Source organism: Anser anser, assembly GCF_964211835.1.
Source record: "Anser anser genome assembly, chromosome: 2".
Lineage (NCBI taxonomy): Eukaryota > Metazoa > Chordata > Aves > Anseriformes > Anatidae > Anser > Anser anser.
Genome location: NC_139721.1, coordinates 25,245,071 through 25,266,129, shown reverse-complemented (window position 1 = coordinate 25,266,129; position 21,059 = coordinate 25,245,071). Strand labels below are relative to the sequence as shown.

General features: G+C 41.1%; 1 long non-coding RNA gene across 10 annotated transcripts in view; it reads right to left on the bottom strand.

Moving 5' to 3' along the window:
• LOC310894249 overlaps nucleotides 1-21,059 on the bottom strand; it is a 57,904-nt gene that overhangs the window by 23,504 nt on the left and 13,341 nt on the right. For 4 of the 10 annotated variants that reach the window (XR_014579714.1, XR_014579715.1, XR_014579716.1 and 1 more), the window contains 3 exons: nucleotides 20,053-20,197; nucleotides 12,069-12,510; nucleotides 10,154-10,443 (listed from right to left, as the gene is read on the bottom strand). This is a non-coding gene — a long non-coding RNA (uncharacterized lncRNA). Of the gene's footprint in view, nucleotides 1-1,835; nucleotides 1,917-10,153; nucleotides 10,444-12,068; nucleotides 12,511-20,052; nucleotides 20,198-21,059 lie in introns of all 10 variants that reach the window. The other 6 variants (XR_014579717.1, XR_014579722.1, XR_014579723.1 and 3 more) reach the window with 3 other exon arrangements.

Genomic DNA, 21,059 nt, shown 5'->3' with positions numbered 1-21,059 from the left:
ACTAGCATTCAGCTCGATTTCTGCTTTCTTACTCCCAGAAACTTTTCTTTCTCCTTTTCTACAGCTTTGCCCTCCACCACATTTTCCTCCTTAATACTCCACACCTGAAGCAAAACTTTTGAGAAAAGTAAGGTAAAACATAAAAGCATCACCTGCATTGCCTGCTGAAAATATTGATCACCAGCTCTACAATCCCAACCTGTTGTTTCCTCTGCTATGAGCAGTGAGCTCTCACTGGAATTAACCCCTTATAATATTGCAAACACCACAACAGCACTCCAAAAAGCAGATGGAAAATATAATATTCGTAAAAGATATTACAGACATACCCACATCCCTCGCAGAGGGAATCAAAGAAAGAGTTGAAGGAGAAGGAGACTAAACAGCATGGGTAAACAACACATCCTCAGATCACGGAAACGGCAGGGAGGATATAAAAAGGTAGCAGATGGATGTTTATTCTACCCTTGAACAGCAGCATGCAGCCAGACTAAGGCACTATTTCTTTGCATTCCGGCCAAGGATTCACACCTCTCTGTGCAGCAAAGGATGGCAGCAGCATGGGTGTAGGCAGGGGAACTTGCCATTTCTCAAAAATCAGGGTTAGCCTTTGCATTAATTAAGGCATCAGGCTCCACTGTCATCCTCCGTCCTTATTACTATCCTTGGATTTCATGCTATATTTAAAATCATGCCATTTCAGAATCCTGTATGAATAAATATGAATGTCAAGACCTGTGTGCATCTCTTATGCACACAAGACAGTACAGTACATCACGTACTCGCAGAATCTTATTAAATTTCTCTGAGACACATAATCCTGTGAACCTCATTCTGTAAACACAGGCAGCAGTTGTACTTCATTTCTCTCCTCTATCCCCCACAATCCCCTCTCAACTACCTCGTCCCTTAGTCAGTAACTGAGAATTGAGCAGAAACTAAGCACACACATACGTATGTGGATAAAGTACCTGAAGATATTTATTAGGAAAGGAAAAAAAGCTTCATTGGAGAGGAAAAAGAGCACATTGATCACTTGCCAGATAATTAAAAGTATCTGAGTATTAAAAAGAAATGCAGAAAACTGCAATTGGATTTTGTAGTTCGTATTTTCAGGGATTTTTTTTTTTTTTGGCAATAATTATTTTATCCGTGTGACTAAAAATAAACGGTAAACTATTCCATTTGATTAATTACCCTTCACAGTTGGCCTGTTAGCAACAGCATCAACAATTTGGAACAATTCTGCCATTGAACAACACCCAGCTGCAGGTGCAGTGCCATGCAAGAGTAACATTGCAGCCCCTCAGGTGAAAACAAGGCTGTGAAGGTAGGGGAACATTTAGAGTTTGAAAGGAAAATGCTGCCCATGATAAGTTTTGAAATGCGCATTCACACCTCGAACATTTACATTGGGTTTCCTGGAACATTTACACTGGTCTTCACATTGCATATGGCAGACTGGTATATAAATGCAGTTTGTGCATGAGATGCTTCAGCCATCCCTGCTCAGACCCCCAGCAGAAATGCACGGTCCTAAGCAGGCAGGTTTTAGGACTTTGGTAATGAGTGAGAAAACCTTCAAAGTCAGAGCATCCTGCCCTGGCTGACAGACACTGAGCAAACAGAGGAAAAAAAATCAGCAGGCTAAGCCTGTTTTATTATCAGCTCAAACCTGATACATGACAGGGATTTAGGCCAAGTTTGGCTAGGCATTAGCACGTGTTTCAACTTAAAGGCAGGCATTGTCCTTCTTTAACAAGTGACACTATCAGGCTGAAAGTAAGGTACATGCTTCAGCAGCACAGAGAATAGGGAAAGGAGCCTCACCCTACCTCTCCACAGCAGCCACGCTTGAACTTGCCTCATGAATGAGGGCATCCACTTGCCGTTATTTGCAGAACACGAGCTTTGTTCTGTTAATGGGGATGACAAGAATTGGGATTATAACAGCTCAGAACCAGATCCTGAAATTTCACAGCTCCGACCGATCGTTCTAATTGCTATTGATTAATAATAAATATGGTACATTTGCACCCAAAAGGAAGGGGAGAAAAAAGGCCCACATTTTTTCCTGCAGGGGTGTGTGGTCTGCAGCCCCACAATGCACAACTCCTCCAGCACATGTCACAGGCTAAGAAAAATCAAAAGACATTCTTTTTATTAGTTAGCAGTAATGACCTTTTATTTTTGATTATTTGTGCATTAACAGCACGGAATGGAGATGTGCTATGTAGAGAAGTTATTATTTGCTAATTTGCAGCTTTTAAAATACACAGCACACTATCTATTATGTATCATGCATTACAATTACAACAACAGTTTAATTAATCACCAGCACCCTGTTTTGTATCAGTCTGCTGCTGAATTCTGGGTAATGGCGTTGTTTACCATTTAGCAAGTAGCAACATTTCACTCTGTTTCACTACATTAAACTGCTCAAATAAAGCAAACGGATATTGGAAAGAGTTGGCCATCTGCCTTTATTTTCTTTTACTTTTGTTAAGGAAAGGGAGAAAAAAAAAATAAACCCCACCACTGCCTCTGAAAGGAGAAAGAGCACAGCCATGAAACTGATAGTGACAAAAAACACCCTTTTTTTATCAGGTCAAAATCTCATCTAAATGCAGTTCTGATGAATGGTAAAAAGCTTGCTTTGTGGATTTGGAGTGGGTCTCAAGACCAGCAATGAAGTCTAATGATTATTTAATGGTGCCGCACTTGAAGCAGGATTATGTGAGACTCTCTCCCCCGTTAAGAGTTTGATGAATAGGTTTTGTGACAGCCATTTAGGAATAAACAAGAATTCATCAGTCTGCATAAGAAGAAGCCAGTTTATAGATTAAGTTTCTTGAGGTAATTCATGAGGTCAGTCCCATTTAGATGTAGACTATTAGGGCTCAGCTTTTGAGAGTGGCCATACAAGGGAGTTACTCCAAATGGACCCCGCTAATACAAAGCCCCCTTTCAGAGGGAAGCCTGAAATTTTTATGACCCTGCTGCTAGGAAGCACATCAACTTGTCACTGTGAAGATCTGCTGGGGCAAGACCTCATCACTCTATTAAAGAGCTCTGTGACCCTATTGATTTGAAGTATTTAAAGCAGGGGTGAAGTTCAAAGCAATTTCTTTTCTATACTATTACTCAGCCTCTCTGTGTCTTGGCTCTAAAACATCTGCTGTCAGTTCCTCTCTGGTGTCTGACTCTGGAATCTGTCACTGGAGAACAGAGTAGTTTTATTTAGAATAAATTGGATTCCTTTTCAGTTTTCAGCATTTCGTATTGTGATCAATGGTTTACACTCCTTCATGTGCCAGGAGACTTAACTGCCACTGTATCCTTTCATGTCTCTTTAGAGCAGGACTCAGCCAGAGCTTGCTCCTGAGGCTCTGTAATCGAATCTTTCCATTCTAACAGGTAAGCAGGCACCAGTTTTTCTAATTGGCCAATCAATAAAAATAATAAACTTTCACTTTCAAACCAAAAAAAAAAAAAAGAGAGAGGAGAGAGAGAGAGGAGAAAAAAATCCCAGAGTGTCACTCTGGAAACAAAACCCTAACAGGATCTTTTATGCTTATTTGCTCAGAGAGAAAAAAAAAAAAATACTGAGTAAACAACTCCATTATTTTTAAATGTCAGCAAGTAAACCTGGTAGCTGTTTCTCAGAGGTGCTTGTTCAAAAACTACACAGGCTCTTCTACCTCCCTGCAGAAGCTGCAGGCACCAGGGCACCTTCTCAACAGTTAATAATGAGCCACGTTGGGTGTATTTGTTACAGACAAGGTTTCTGATACCAGGATTAAAGGCTGTACGGGGCACAAGATTAATATTCAGTTTGATGATGTCAGACAAAACGGTTATGATACAAGACTGAAAAAATGGGATGGGAATGGTAATGAAACGGTTTCAAAAATATTTAAGATAATGATGCATAGCAACAGAGAGAAGTTAGGTGCATTTTTTGCAAGGAAGGTAATTATGTACAGGATCACGTAGAGGAATCCTATCTGTTATCTTCACCAAGAGAACTAACTTCTGATTCATGAAAAATGCACCTTCTCTCAGGGTCTGCTTTGTCAAGTCCCTACCATGTTCCTACCCTACCTGTACTATTTAGACACGTTTTATCACCTATGCTAACAAATTGCCTAAAATAACTGAGATAACAGGTATATATTCTAGTCAGCAGAAACAAGTCCATTGTTTTCAGCTGATTGGTACTGATTTACGCTGCCTACGAGTCTTTCCCATAATATATGTTGCTGTCATTTTATTAATACTATCGCTTCACACAAAGCGACTTTTAAAACCGAGTGTGTTTCTGTGAGGAATGAATTATGTTTATTGCAAGATGGCAACTGCACAGTTTATTCAGCAGTATCTTTAAGGATCTGGAAGCCTGAAAACAGATGTACCTATTGCTTGTCAATCAAAACACATCTCCCTTGCAGCTTTGTATTTTCTTTAGTCAGCAAGGAAATCATGTTACTGCTGTCTGGGGTCAACAGTAAATGCACAAGCAGAAGCCCAGCCTGAGAATTTTCAATCAAGAAGGCACCACAGATTAGGCAGGCAGATAATAGTTTGTGTTCTGCTCCTCTGAGGAAACGGGCAATAAACAAAATCCTAAGCCATTTCTTCTATCTTGCGTTTTAAAAAATGGAGCTGGTGGAACTCACTGGCAACAGAACACCATTACAAGCTGATATCATCTTGAGTTCATGCTGCTGAATATGTTGGCATTTACGGCACATTCTCCCAGGGCACATTTCAAAATGAAACTGAAACTTGATGGACCAACTGTACTCCATTAAAAAAAATTATAAAAAGGCTCTTTCTTTTTTTTTTTTTCCCCCAGACTAAAGAAATGGCAACTTTCAAAACACTGCTTTCTGCCGTATAAATCTACGTGTTGAAGGTCAGACCAAAGGCAACAAATCAAAGCCTTTTTTCTCATCTTTTATTTTAGATTATGAATGATGCAAGAATTTATAGAGCGTGCAAATTTATTACCGTGTTAATAGGCCCCCCTGTTTATATCCGGCAACATATGTTATATCCAGAATCACTAGGAAGCAGCAGCATTTTTAGGGATGGAGGGGGAGGCAATTAAAGAATTAGGCCTAATTACCGTGAAAAATCTCTGGAAGAAACATACAGAAATCTTTTGCAGAACAAACACAAAGAGAACACGAGGAAATATTCTTTAACCTGACCATTGTTGTATACTCTATTTGTAATCCATGCATTTATAACCAAACACAGTCACAACTCCATACCTGCCCTCATTTAATTAAATGAAAGAGAAAAAAATCGTGCCTGTGTAGAAATTTTCTCTCTCTTAGGGTCTGCACAGTCATGTTCTTTCTAACACTGAGCCTCTATTAAACCAAGTTCTCACAAGAAGGCAACAAGCATCTTGTTTAATACAGGCTTCAGCAGGGAGGCAGAACCACTTTTGAGTCACCAGTACAGGGACATGAAAAGAAAAGTAGCAGTGGCTACAGGAGATGCACCTGTGTTTCACTCCATGAGTTTTAAAGGCCCGCCCAAGGATCCCAGAGCACATGAGAGCAGTTTGGTAGGTATGAAAATCCGGATTTGCAAAATGTTTAAGTTTTAACAAACTAACAAGGAAAAAGGTCCAAACCTGGCAATTTTAGAAGTGGAAACTAAGGTGGTTGGGGAAAAATTAGGTATGTCCTACTGCTTCACTCTTCTGTTCTACTGTATGGATCAGGCTCACAGCTGGCCTTGACTGCTCTGTGTACTGTCCCAAAAAGTGGGAAAAAATACTGGGTGCTATGAGAAGCGCAGAGTGAGAATATAAGTGTGAATACAAGCATGAGATAGGCAAAGGGCTAGTCATAATTTCATAATCATAATTTCATAAACAAAATATTAGGAATTCCAGCTCCTGAAAGACCTCACTGCAGTCTTCCAGTACCTACAGGAAAGCTGTGGAGGGACTCCTTGTTGGGGAGTGTAGTGATAGGACAACAAGTAATGGCTTTAAAGTAAAAAAAATGGTAGATAGAGACTAGATATATGGAAGAAATTCTTCACTCAGAGGGTGGTGAGGCCCTGGCACAGGCTGCCCAGAGACGCTGTGGATGCCCCATCCCTGGAGGTGCTCAAGGCCAGGCTGGATGGGGCTTTGGGCAACCTGGGCTGGTGGGAGGTGTCCCTGCCCATGGCAGGGGGCTGGAACTGGGTGGGCTTTAAGGTTCCTTCCAACCCAAACCATTCTGTGGATCTGTGATTCTATGATTCTCTTAAGATGTGGGAAACAGAGTAGTTTCTGGCTGTAGGACCAGTCACAAAGATTGGGATTTTAGCATTGACTGCTATCACCAGTGATATGACCTCAGAAGGTCCTTGCTTATAGGAAAAAAAAGGAAGGGGGGAAACAGGGCTAAGCTTTGCCAAAAGTATTCAACAATTCAGTAATTCTTTAAATACAGGAATCACTGTTTGAATTTATCTTTGGTAAAGCTACATCTGACAGTTGGGGTCTACCAGGGAAGAGTCTGGCCATGCTGGTTGTTCCTCAACACCCCCCTTCCTGAACCCACCTTCTGGGCCTGCAGCTAAACCCATATGTTAGGGACCCCAACAAGGACTGCTTGTGTCAGGGGGAGATCATGGAACCAGACTCTTAGGTTGCTTTATGTCCTAAATATTGATCTCCTTTATCTGTGTGTCGCTGCATATATATTTGTCTTTAATCATTCTTCCTCTACAGGTGGGTTATTATTTTTCCAATGCCTGTGTATTATGAGTTTTGCCACCAACAGAGATAAAATCTCCCATTCTAGGTTGTTTAGTGTGAATCCTTCCCATCCTGAAGCATTATTAATCATGTTGTCATCACTTAAATAAATAATAATCAGCAGCAATTATTTCTATTTTCACAAAACCACTAAAATAATAAAAATCAAAGATTATATTAATTATTAATAAATATGAAGGGGACATGTGGGTTTTTTTTTTTTTGAGACTGAATTTCTATTTTTCATCTGTAGTACAGTGTCATCTAGAGGTACTAAATAAGATGAGGGTATTGTTGTGTTAGGTCTGCAGAAACTTCTGCTTCAATGAGCCAGCAAGAGATGGAAGCAGCAGGTAGTACAAATAAATAGGATGGGCAGAACCAGAGCTACAAACCAGGCCTCCTGATTCCATTCAGTCCCCTTCATAGTGCAGAAGTGTGGCTTTGCAAGAAGAGGGCTCGTACCCCATCCCTTCTTCCCTTCTGTCCATCCATGTCAGCCCAACTGGGGAAAGGAGGACCCAAACTTGGCCCCAGAAGAAACGTTACCCTAACACCTCGACAGCAGGAGGCAGTTGAGGTGCAACTTCAGCTCAGATTCTGCCTAGGCACATGTTCCTTGCCCAGCGTGTAAGGGATGAACAAATGAGATGGAGGAGGAGAATGCAACACCAGTGGTGGAGGATTTAGGGGATGCAACTTTTAGGCAACCACCTTCTTCAGTCCTGCTACTCACAGAGTGATTTTTTTATGTGCAACCTGAACGATTTGTACATTTTATGTTCAAGTGCAGCTGGACACCTTACCATGGCTGTTTATAAAAAGATACTAAAGAACATAGTTGGGGAATGCAGCCTCCATACTCCTGAAAGACGGCTCCAGCACTGGCCAGCAGCGCAGAAGCAGAAGATGATGCAAAAACGGTGTCTTCAGTCTGCACTACCCTTTGGGGATGCCCGTCCTGACTGGGATGAAGAAGGCAGAGCCCAGACTATGCTTTCTTGATCAGAGAGGGAAGAGGTCTGGTGTGCAGCCAGTTCTGCTGACATGGGTGAGGGTGATCCAAGGTGGCCTTTAGCCTTAGCCTGTGGGGCCCATCTAGCAACCAGATTTGTGATTGCTGATGTCTCCAGGAACATTTATTTCTCTGTGGTGCTGGAGACACTTAAATGGCAATGGAAAATCACCTGTTTAGAAACCTGGCCTTCTTCTTCCATAGGGGTGGGGAAATACCACCATTTCAGATCTGCCCCATTTGTGATTCCTGGGGTTTGCAAGCACTGATGTAGCTGTAAAAGGAGCAGAGCAAGCTGCAGGAGCACTTATCTTGTGCATTGATCTCCCTGCAGAACTGAGCCCACATGTCACCAGCAGGTACTGAGACAGACCGTGTGCTCTGTGATCAACAACATATTAGTGGTTCAAAAAGGTCTGGGCTGTCTGGAATGGATTTGTGCCACAAGAGTCACAGGCCAGACTGTGCAGCCAGGATTTGCAGGTGGTTTGCACTTCAGATCGGCCATTTGCAGGTATTAGAGGAAGGTGGCACAATCCTTCCCCTGTTCCGGAGACATGCACGGATGTTTGCACCACACTTTATCTTACACAGAAAGGGACTGGAAATCCACTGGCATGGCAGTACAGATGAAAATATTATCACATTTACCATGCAACCCTTCTGTATGCAGTCTGAGGGCATTTCTGTGGACAACAGATGAGGGAGACATAGTCAATCTGAGGAGGATGATAGCAGAGAGCAACCTCTGAGATAATTTGGAATACGATTTGCAGAGAAGGCAAATGAATGTCCCTCAGGTGGACAAGCTGTTAAAAGTACTAACAAGGTATCTCACGTTTTCTCTCTCCCCTGTATTTTCATAAGAAGAGAAAACTGAAGGGAAAAGAAAGATTCCTCTAATCCTTACAATAGTAGTACTATATTGCACATTCATGGTAACATGATAATTTCTGTTCTAAAGAAATTAAATTCCAGATGATGGGTTATTCAGAAAAATATCCACAAATACAATCCTAACATAAACCTTAAAACTATACACTTACTGGGACAATGGCATATACTGCCTCACATTTCTTAAGTATTATATTTAATACTATTTGTTTGCACCAAGCATTATGTCTCCACTTCACATACCTTGTAGACAAATACAGACTAAATCACAGATAATAATCACAGATTTGTGTGGATGAACTTGTTATTTTAGGAAAACTATAAAGTTTTCCTAATAAAAGGAAAAATGAAATATATAGAAAATATAGAAACTATAAAGAAAAACTATAAAGGAACTAAACTATAAAGAAACTATAAAACTATAAAACTATAAAGAAACTATAAAGAAAAACTAAAGTTGTTGGGAAAAAAAAAAAAAGGATGGAAACTGCCTCCTGAGCAGTCATACCCATAACTGGGTGCCTTTCTGCCCTGGCAAAGTTATGTTTAAGATTCAGTAACATGGCTTGAAATCCTTATTTTGGGTAAGATTATATATCTTATTTTTCAATGATAACATAGTAAGTATTATTTAGCTGGGTTGAGCCCTATACCTGTTTTTACTGAGATTTAAAAATTCACAAATTCATTGCTCTCCTCCTTCAGTGCTTCTATCTTGCTCCATCCCTCCTCTTGACTCCTGTACCTGAAACCACACTAGCTCTTACCTCCAACTGCTGCCACCGTTCCCTCCACAGCATATTACATCAATTTCTTCACAGGAGAAATCTTACAACTAATACTGCGTAACTTAGAATAGAATAGATAGTTCAGTTGGAAGGGACCTTCACAGATCATGTAGTCCAACTGCCTGACCACTTCAGGGCTAACCAAAAGTTAAAGCGTATTTATGAGGGCATTATCCAAATACCTGTAGAACATTGGCAGGCATGGGGCATGAACCACCTCTCTAGGAAGCCTGTTCCAGTGTTTAACCACCCCAACAGTAAGGTTACTTTTCCTAATGTCTAATCTGAACCTTCCCTTGCGGCTTTGTGTCATTCCCTTGACCTTCCTTCTCCTTTTCACTGCTTCTTTTCCTTTGACAATACATGAAAGCTTCTCTCTTGCCTGCAGTTCTCCAAATTTTCCACTTGGAATAACAGCATTCCCTCAACTACCTCCTTGTCCCGTCTCTCATTTTCCTGTGAAAACTTAAACTTTCCATCCATCTCCTCTTTTGTCTCTTCCATTTTGCTCTTGGTGAACTGTTCTTATCAGAAAACTTGAACAACCCTTTCCAGACCACTCATCTTCTTCATCAGCTACCATTGTGAACAGAGCCTTTCCCAGGAAATGTAACCTCACTTGGAAATGACAAGAAACCATGTGTCTTTGGTTAGTGCAGCAGGGCCTGGGCTGGTAAGACCTGCCTGCAGTACATGGTGAAGACTTGCTCAGGGCTGGCCTTCCTGGTCTTGAAACCTTTTTTTTCTTCCTGAGCTCTGTTCATGTAACATGTTCTTTAGAAGCTCTGTGTTGCTTTCCTTCCAGGTATCAGAGCAGCAGAGGCAGGTGATGAGTCATGCTCAAGCTACTTTTCCTTCTCTTTTTCCTCCAAACTCCATTCTCTTTCTCTGCCTTTCTGTTCAGGGATCCTACCATCTGACCAAATTACAGTCCTGGACAGTTTTGATAATGCCTCCTTGTGAAGAGTCACGATCTAGGAAGATAAAACATATAATGGAATAGCATTTGCACAGAAAATAAATTGAATGTCCTTCAGCTGGACAAGCTGTTAAAAGTCCTAACAAAGTACTTTACTTTTTCTTTTCTTTTTTTTTTTTCTCAACTGTATTTTCTTAAGGAAAACTGAAGGGAAAATAAAGACTCCTCTATTCTATACCATAATTGTATTATATTGCATGCATTTGTGATGTAACGTTACAATTTTGGTTCTCAAGAAATGAAAACCTAGATGATGGGTTATTCAGCAAAATATCTACAATAAAATCCTAATATAAACCCTAAAACTATATTAATTTGCATGATAGCACATAGTGCCTCACATTTCTTGAAGTATTATGTTTATTACTATATGTTTGCACCAAGCATTATCACTGCATATGGCTCCACACACCTAGTAAACTGTTGAACTGTAGTAGACTGTCTAAAACTGTTGCCCAGATCATAGTAAAGCTCTCTGTATGTTCACTGGTCTTGAGAAATGCAGTATTATATACACCCAAAATGCTGCTGCGAGACTGCAGCATTCCATTACCTTGAATTTATCACCCCTGTCTCTGCATCTCCCCTTCTGATCAGCCTTCATTTTACACTTACTAAACTACAAAACAGGGCCCTCAAAACTTTTTATAATGTTAGGGTGGGAGGCTTTGGGAGGTAGGGTGAAGGTCAGGGGATATAATATGCTCATAATAAGCATTAGATAGGTACATTGTTCTCCTTCAAAATCTGGTCTTGCAATATTTCTAACAAAAAATTCTCACTGTAGGATGTGCTGGGTCTAGACTCAAGGTGTGGCGCGGTGTTACTACTATTTGGTGTTACTGCTTTCATGATCTAAACCCAAAGTGTGGATCCTTAAAAACTTTTCCCTGACCTCAAAAGATCCAGAATACCCCCACAATTTGAGTTCTTTCCATAATGCTGTTCCCCAGATACTTGAGAAAATTGCCACCAGTAGACATACACCAACCATTTATTATCATGGCGGAGTTGAGCAGAGTAGGGTTTATGTGATATCAGTGTCCAGTGGGATGCTCTCACCTATCAGACCTACGAAGTCGGAAATGCTGTGACCATCACTAGGTGATTTTTTATTTTATTTTATTTCTTCTGTAAGAAGGTAAATATTATCCATCTAGGACCTAACAAATATTTAGTAGGGTCACGCAGGTAGAGCAGTTTCAACAGAAAACAACACTAAGGAAGTGACACAATGGAAAACCATACGAATTAACAATTAGGATGGTGTCTGATGCTTGAAGCCCAGAACAGGAGTATGAATATGGATGCCTAACAATTTAGGTGAGGCTAGATGTAGTTGTTGATTTCCTGACTGAGTTTTTCACCACATCAGGAAATATGGAGTTCATCTATGAAACCATTTATATCACCTTAATAGTGGTTTTAATGAAAAAATATATATAAATTGGAGATTTGAACAGAAAGCTCAATGACAGCATACACAGAGGTATAGAAAGGAGAAACATTTAATCCTATATTATTATTATATTATGTTGTAAAGGTAACAATAACAGGAAGGACTGAGGTAAAAATCTCCTAAACGAGCAAGTCTCCAAACCTACTGTTACTGTTTTTCACCTCTTTGCTCCTCTCCCTGTGCTTCTCATTCCCAAAGCACCTTCTACTCTCATAGGTGCTGTCTGCAGCCAAAAAGGCTTTTTGGTGGACCCACAGCTGGTTGTGTAATTTGAGTATTGGAGTAGGTTCCATTCACTGAGTCTCATTTATGTTTACATATTGTCTATAAATGACCAATAAGATTCTGGAAGGTTCTAGCTGGCTGTAGGGGTTTGTAGCATAATCATTTCAAATTAATGCTTGACTTGGAGCTGATTTTCATGTACTCAAGAGAAAGTTTTCATTCTTTACATCTGGTCTGTTTTCTTTGAACAGGGATATGTGTGGAGGGTTTCTGTTGCCTGACTGAGTGAGCTTAATCTTGGAGTAAGCTTTAGTCTTCCCTCAAAGTGTGTCTTCTGGGGGCAAGAGTTTCTTCCAGAACAAGCATCATCAAGAATATCTGCAGAAGAACACATAAGGGTTGCAATGACATTTTTACAAAACTTTCAGAAATTACTGTATTTTTACTCCCATCTCCTGAAAGATGGTTTAACACCACTGGTGCTACACTGCTCCAGATTCAGCAGAAACATCAAAAGCAGTGGCATAGAAGCACTGAGGACTGCAGCAGACAAGCTTTAATGTTTAACATGAATGTTAATTTTAAACCGGCTTTTACATAGCGAGAAAGTGCATCTTATAGAGGCAGTGCTCTTATGTAAACATTCGCAATGTTTATCCAACATCCATTTCTGTAAGGGACCTGAATAATGGCAGAGGGTTAAATATTTAACTTGAATATATTTATGCACCTTACCTAATGCTAACATTATATTTAACCAGTGATAAAATGTATTTTAAAACTTACTTTACCATAATTCTTTTAACTTCCCTCTCTGCACGCTGGTTCTCCTCTGAACATCTTTCTTTCTACTGTTGCATCTGGACCCAAGAGTGTGCTTTTGAAGCAAGTTAGCCTCATTTACCACACTTGGTTTGCATTGCAACTATATCTTGGATGTTGTGAACTGGCTTATTTAAACATTAAATTAAGCTGGAAGATAGGCTCTAGAAGAGCATTGAATGCCATCAACAGGTTTTCCAAACATACAGCCAGACTAGAGCTATTCTATGGCAAAACACCTGAAAGGTATATTGTGCCCAAAGGACGACCATCACCAGTTTTCCTTTGGGACACACTTACAAGGACAAAGCCCAAGGGAGAGCCAGATGCATCCTGGGGCACAAGACCCAAAATTGCTGTGGAAACACCTGAGTGAAGAGGTGAAATGAGATGAATCACACAGGTGATGAGTCACACTTGGATTTATTTGCCTCACAAACACACTCCCCAGCAGCAGGTGACCGCAGTCTCCACTGCACCTGTGTTGTCCAAGCATCGCTCCTTGGTGAGCATCTCTACAACCGCACATCTCAGCAGTTCCATATTCATGGTGGACTCAGCCCTTACCCAACAGCATGGCTGAGAAGCACTTCTGCCATGCATACTGTTTAAATTAATAGATATCTAATAGCCTTGAATATGGTTGATTAGCCCCCGTGTCGTGCCTGAGGAGGACCACAACTGCAGTGCAACAGTGGGAGGACACAGATGCGCCTGAATCCCCTACTGCTGAGTACGTTTCAGTTAACTCCCCTCAGCCAGGCTGTGGAAAACAGGCTCAGCCGTTTGCAGGGTTTGGCCAATCCTTCCAAAATATTTTACAGGTATGTGCTGATGTTTCTCACTCGTTGTTTTGTATGCTCAGCTCTCTGTCCTGGGAAGTCTGAGTTTATTAGACATCCATTATAATTGACACATTGTTGCAGTAGGGGTGAATAGATGCATTAGACAGATGATCTTAATTGGCTTTCATCCAAAAGAATTAAAATAAAAAGACAGCTGAATTTCATTCACATTTTCAATTAGTAAAACTTCCTTTCATTATTATAATGCCTGCTGAAACAGCAGCCACATCAGGGTGACAAATCCCGTTATCATGCTTTCTGCAATTGTCTTCCAAAAAGGCGTCCATTGAAAGCATTGTCTGAGCGTGTGTATAATGCTGACAATCAAGCCCTGCTCAGAAAGCTGGGGGAGGGTGTCTGACTGTGATCTATATAGAAATGCATTTTTTTTTCCTGTGCTGCTGGTTCTTCGGTGCTGCGTGCTTGTGTTGGGGCAATGTGCTCTGACAGACTATGCGTACTAACAAGATCAATCACTGAGCATTAGCAGAATTCTCATGCTTTCCACCTATTTTTCTTTCCTTTCTTTATTGAGCGTGATCCTCTGCAGGTGTTATTTGTTTGTCAGACTGTTACATAGCAAATGTGGAAATAATTTTTTTTTAGGGAGTAGATAACAGCTGAACTCATATTGCAGACAATGGTTTCACACTGAAGTACTAATCGAAAAGAATGTGAAAATAATTCTTTAGGCATTAGAGGAAGAAATAAATGGCTTCTTGGGGGTGGGAAGCAAACAAAGGGGCATTAGGGTTTTTCTCTTGCCAAATCCTTTTTGAGCAGCTAACCAACCTAATACACTTGTAATGGCATCCCAGACTCGTAGCTTAGCCAACTCACCTAAGTTAACCAGACAAAACAATATTATTTATTTGTTCCATATGTGACAGTGAAGAGAAACATGTGGATAACCAAGAAAATCAGTTCATCTCGGACTTGTGTTTTCCAGTTTCTTTTCACTGAGTTATATGCCAAGAGCCAAATGTATTGCCTGAGGGATGTTTTTCTTTTATTTCTTTAACTATGTACTTATTGAATTGTTCCAACTTAGATAATTTCCTACATCATCTAACTTTTGACAGTCGTGTTCCCATATCATCCCACCTGAAACTACACATATGGATCACAACTGTCACATTAGGGGATAATGTTTCAGTTTTCCACATGCAGAAGCTGGGATCCATTAATTTCAAACATCCTGACAAGATAGAGTTAGCCTTTGCCAGAAATCCAGTTAACTGGCTGAAAACTTGGCACTCTGATGCCACAGTATTTCTGTGGTTTCACTGTGCCCAACAAGTTTCAGTTACAGCATGAGTATGATGGATCTCAGTGATGTTTTATGGACAAGCAGAGAAATGATATGCATCAGTTTAAAGGATTGGTCCTGAATGGTATCCTTCTGTACTGGAAACATATCCCATGTCCATTCTTCAAAAGCCACCAGGGGCAGTTGAGCTGGCCATTATGCTCCTGGGAGTTGTTTTGTCTCCTCAATGCAAAAGTGCTGCTGTGGAAAGCCCAGGCAGAGACCCATCATTGGAGAAAGAAAGGCTGTGAGGCTGCAGAGAGACCCTGCAAGTCAGGAGAACTTCTTTTCAACTACCTGCTTCCTCTTCAGTCCTACAGTTCCCCATGTTAACATATACATTCCCCTGGCTATTATTATTACATACATATTATCACAGCAGTTTATTCCTAGAGCATCTGTGAGACTTTTCAGCACACCTCCCATTCTTCTTTACAACACCTTCTTTGAAGAGATGAGCTCCAGGCAAGACAGGAGGAATCCTAATTATGATCCATGGTGAAAAACCAAAAAAGTTAAAAAAGATTGGAGGAGTGGCACCTTGCAAAGGTGGCAAGAACCAGGCTTGGTTCAACCTCCTGCAGAAAAGCAGCTCTCTTTCTGTGGGCTCCCCTACGATTCTATGCTGTGCCCACCATCCTGCATGTCAAGTCAACACCCGGCCCATGGACTCTCATGTCCATCAGAGACAAGGCACCTTGCAGAAGGCTCCTGCTACCTTGAGGTGTTTGGAGGAGTGTTTCCTCAGGAAGACTCCTTCCAGTGACATTTCATATCAGCAAGTTTGCTGTCACCTAATTTATATAGCTCTACTGGGACATGTCATTCATTTTCAAAAAGTATTGTGAGCTCCTCACTTGGAAAATGCTAAGTAAATGCAGCTATTACCTGGAGAAATGAACTCTACACTGTTTTCAAATTAATGCAGTTGGTACTTTTTGTTTCCTCGGATTTTTGTTCTTTGTCTCACATGCATTTTAAAAAACCAATGCAACTAGGCCCTACCAGGCTGGGAGAGTTCCTCACTCCCAGCCATACCAGTTTTCTCTTCCACTTTTTCATCTGCCTGGCTGTCTCTGAAGGATTAATTAAGCATTAATTTAGTATCTGTCAGCATTTCCGTTAAGTAAAACCAAGACAATTTTGCTTTTGGTCAGGATTCTGGTAAGAAAGAAAATGTGTTTATTTTTTAATGGTGCACTGGAGCTCCCAACGTTGCTGTAAAACATTTTTTATAAAGTGTGAAATGTAAAAACAAAAGAATAAACCAAAGCCTAAAACTAAACCCACTAAGGAATAATGATGAAAAGGGAAGAACGCAAACCATTTCTCATCCTTCCTACTAGAGACGCATTTTACAGCTAATGCATTTAATGAGTCAACATTGACTTATATTGCCTGAAAGCTCACTGAATTATTGAGTATCTGTGGTATGGATTATATGGAAAAAATAGTTTGAAATGGCTTTTTCCTCTGTGCAAATTTAATTTTATTTATATTCAGCTACAGTTATTTTCTGAGGTTGTTATTAGACGAGTTCATCTTTCCTGTATATTTTAAAGAGTTGATGTGGTTTAGTAAAAAATAGACTTTTTACATGAGCTTTAGAACCTCTGGGGTTTGAAAAACACCTGAGGAAAGCTTAACTGAAAGAAAGACAAAGGAATAAATCAACAACAACAGCATTTCTCTAAGACATATGTCTGCTAATTTACCCTGAATAAAGCGTCTGTCATATTCTGGACTTTTTTGCAGATGGATAAATATTGACTTGGTTTGATTTTTTTTTATGTCCTCTAAATAAATAATAACAATCTGAATATTTTATTTTTTCCCTTTGGGTGGTGGGAGGGCACACTGCTGTTGAACAAAGATGAGGAGGGAGCTAGGCTCCAGGCACAGGTACAGTGAATCTTTCACTGCGGACCCGTTTATTAGATTTTCAACTTCCAGTCTTAGGTGGTAGATTGGTTTGGCAGAGATTAGATAGACGGTAGAAAGGAAAGCTGTCTTGTTAACCATTTCCCATATGATGATTTAACATTGACTTGGCACTGTTCTTTAGTGCCCTGCAAAAAGACAGTTTTCCAAAAGGGATGGTGTCTGCAGCTCATATGCAGATCTTTCTGATAGCTCTGCTTTGCAGACATTTCTCTGAAAACCTGGCCATGGATGACACACCAGCGGGAGCCATATTAGCAATATCATGCTTGTCAAACACAGCTTTGAGAAATATTATTTATAGGGCTGGCTAGTAAACAAATCCACTGTGTGAAAAATGTTCGGGTTTGAAAATGTGATTTTGGTCCATGTCAGAATGAAAATGAGAGCTGTCAAACTATTTTGTGTGTGTGTGTGTGTGTGTGTGTGTGTGTGTGTTTAAGAAATAAAGATCCCAGGGACTGGCCATGAACTGGATTGCTGGGATATGCTGCTGGGATGTGGAAACACCAGAACTCAGGCTTTGTGTCTTCTCAGTCTGCAAAACATTTCTGATCCAGAAAACAAAGCAAAACAACCAAAGTTCTCAGGAAAGACATTTGTCATCAACACCTTTGCTACAACTTTAGCTACTAGGTATCTGTGGTGATTCTGCCCGGGCATCCACATAGCCTGAACAGCTAAACTCTACACCATGCACTGCAGTTCTCCGCTGTTCCTCCCAGGCCGGTTAAACCTTCCAGCTTTGTTCCTGCCTATCTTGTGCTTCATGAGTGAAGTGGAGTTTCTAAACAATGAGATTTGCTACTACAGCCTAACATGTCTGTCACCTTCCTTTGAACCATGCTGTTTTCTAGGGCTCTGTGACTCAATATGCTTGTGACTTGTGGACAAAGCTAAGACTGATTCCTGGGTGCAGCCTTCCAAACGTTATAAGACATATGTTAATGTAGCTCTCATTCTCCAGCAAAAATTGGCTTCTCTGGAACACAGCTTAAATAAATGCCATTTGGAGCAGAAAATCTGGATGTATATGATTACTTGGTCTCCATCTTTCAAACCATGTTCTTGTCCTCTGCAGTCAGTTCCTGAAAAGAAATCCTCATTTGCCTAGCTTTCATACTCCTAAATCAGTGGAGCTGCTGTCATCCATCACGCTAGTCCAGCACACTTTGCGGCATAAAGGCCTTATACTGTAAATACCTTTCTAAAACATCTTTCAAACTGGGGAGTGATTACATACTGTAGAGATATTTCCTATTCTGAGAGTGTGACACAGTGGAGCCCTAATTCTTTTGGTCATTACCACAAAGCAAATAATGGGTCATCAGCAACGAAGATCCAGAGCCACTGCTGGCATGACATCCAATTGATTTGCATAAAAAGTGCTGACAGGGAGGGCACAGCCACAGCAGAAGTGAGATATTAAAAACCCCAAACTTTCATTAGCAGGAATTAATTTGCATGGCCTTGCCAGGCCTACTGCACATGCCTACGAGTTATGTAAATAAGTATCACTGTCCCTCTGCTGTGGCTGGGAAGCCTGGTACAATTTAGAGATGAGACTGTGAGCTGCCTGCAGCTATGTGGGTCCAACATGCTCTGCTCCCCAACCCGTGCTCTGAGCACCACAGCATGCTGCTGCCCTGCAAAGCATGAAATGAGACTTGTACAGTCTCAGTGTATGAAATGGGGTATCCTTGCTCAGGGCACAGTGACCGGCTAGCAGATGCAATAAAACAAATCTCTAGAAACAGAGGGAAGTGCATACCATGTAGGTGGCTTTATTTTACATATCATACTCAATAATTCCTTTTATCTGGAAGGTGTTAAAACCTGCCCTTTCAACAAAGTGCTCCTGTCAAAGAGGATGGGACATGGCTCTGTTCCTCAGGGAAGACCTTGTATGTGAGTTTGTGCTGGGAACACCTGGCAGGAGCAAGCAAGGTCTGGGGAATTTTGGAAATACATGGAGCCACCAATACCTCTGCATGAAAACACACTCATAATGAGCCTCATTAACTCCTGCAGCCTTCACAGTCTTGTTTCAAGTCAGGCAATTAAGACCCATTGTCTGATTAGCCAGAGGTCTCTCTGCTAGCAACAGGGGCAAGAGGCAGAGCAAGGTCCAGGAGCTCTCACCTCTTTTGGATGGGGCCTTTGCTCCTGTGGCTGTTTCTCATGCATGTGAAGCCCAGGAGGATTTGGGCTGTTTAGCTCACAAATTGCTGTCAGCACAGCTGACACCATGGGCCTTGGTAGGCAAACTCATCCTTTAACCTTTCACACGGCCACCAACAATTGCACTGCTGGAGGGCACATGTGATAAGGTCCCCCATTTTATTTCCACAAGGCCACTGTGAAGCCAAAGGCTTACACAAAGTCCCAGGCTCACTTGCCTATGCTTTTTGGAGAGATGGTCAGAGTAAAGGCCCACGTGAGGTTACTGTGAGCTGCTGACTGATCAAGTCCTTGTGCAGGCAGACCTCAAGGACTAATGGGAGCTTTGATCCAAAGACCTTATTGTGGAAAAGTGCCTGTACTGTTCCACCCATAGCTATTTAGTGTAGGAATGGAGAGCCTCCATCCAAACGAGTAATACTTGTGGGGCACTGTTCACCTCCATCTCAATTTTAGCTGGTTTCATTTTCTTTATGTTGTAGGGTTTATTAGTAATGTCTTACCTCACTCTGTCCATGGCTGAACTTTAAAGAGAAAGTGGCAATATATACATTGCACAATAAACACACCAAGCCACGTGCTGAATGAGGTCATTCCGAGGTTTGCTAAAATTGCACAGTGAGAACAACTTGATGCATAATTTTACACAATACAAATTCGTATTTGTATAACATTGCTCTTTTAGGAGAAATACAGTTAAAATACTTTCATACGAATAATTCATATTCAAGAATATATCTACTTTTTAAAATAAGGCCAACACTGATTCACACATGGCTAGGGGAGTCCTGTTGAATATGATGTTACCTCCCTGGTACTTACTGTTGAGCTGCCAAATCTGTGCTGCCAGCCTTCCTCCTTTCTGTCAATCAGTGCACGCATCCAGGTGCAAGAACAAAGTTTGCTGCTCTGAGCCAACCCTTCCAAACAGCATCATCTGGAGACAGCATGTGGCAGATCCTCCAAGCTGGAGCGCCAAGGAGAGAGAGGGAGAAATTAGCAATACAAATCCTGTTGGATCACTGAAAGTATCTGGATGGGGACTCATGTTTTTAAGATTATCCTAGATTATATCATAAGGTAGGCAATCATTTCTAAAATGCTTTGTAAACACCACATATTTGACTTTCTGAAGTATTTAATGTTACTTTTTTAGATCTCTTTAACGTTTGCTTCTCCAGTCATCTCAGTGTATTTGTTACTATTCATATTTCTTCGAAAGAAGGCCCATAAATAATTGTAATGCTTTAAAAAATAATAATAATAACTAAAAAAAAAAAAGACATTTATTCTATGTATTCCACGTTGCCCAAAACTCATTGTGTCTGGGACAGATAAAGATCAATATTTCAAGTGTAACTGACAACAGGAACTCCTTTTTGCATCCACGCAATAAGGGACTCATAACATTAGTAGAGATACAGTAGCTGTTCTTAACAAGAAACATGATCTGGTGGTTGTCGAAACTCTTTGGCCTTGCTGCCCTAAGGTGACTGTAGTAGTGCCCCATCCTGAAGACAGCACACATGCCAGACTGTGAGTCAGAAGTGGATCCAATTGATTCCAACTGAAAGCCAACCATGTCCTGGGCTGCACCAAAAGCAGCGTGGCCAGCAGGGTGAGGGAGGTGATTGTCCCCCTCTGCTCTGCTCTTGTGAGACCCCACCTGGAGCCTGCGTTCAGCTCTGGGGGCCCCAGCACAAGGACATGGGCCTGTTGGAGTGAGTCCATGAAGATGACCAAGAGGATGGAGAACCTCTCCTATGAATATAGGCTGAGAGAGCTGGGGTTGTTCAGCCTGGAGAAGAGAAGGCTCTGGGGAGACCTTT